We start from the raw sequence: 216 nt of genomic DNA, 5'->3' as shown, positions 1-216 counted from the left end.
TCTGAGCCGCCGCTGTCATGTCGACCCGACCAAGGACTCGAGCTGACATTCTTCATGATAAAGTGGTGTTTGTCCCGCGTTATCTGTGCCATAACAAAGCCTCCCCGAAGCCCCGCCCTCTGCTTCTGTCATTTAAACCTCCGGGAGAAACACCACAGTCCATTAACAGTGATAAAGAAAGGTTTTATGTACGACTGTCCTGATGTGTTTGCAGAC

The sequence above is a fragment of the Gobius niger genome (assembly GCF_951799975.1).
Source record: "Gobius niger genome assembly, chromosome: 1".
Classification (NCBI taxonomy): domain Eukaryota; kingdom Metazoa; phylum Chordata; class Actinopteri; order Gobiiformes; family Gobiidae; genus Gobius; species Gobius niger.
Note: the sequence above shows the minus strand (reverse complement) of the source record.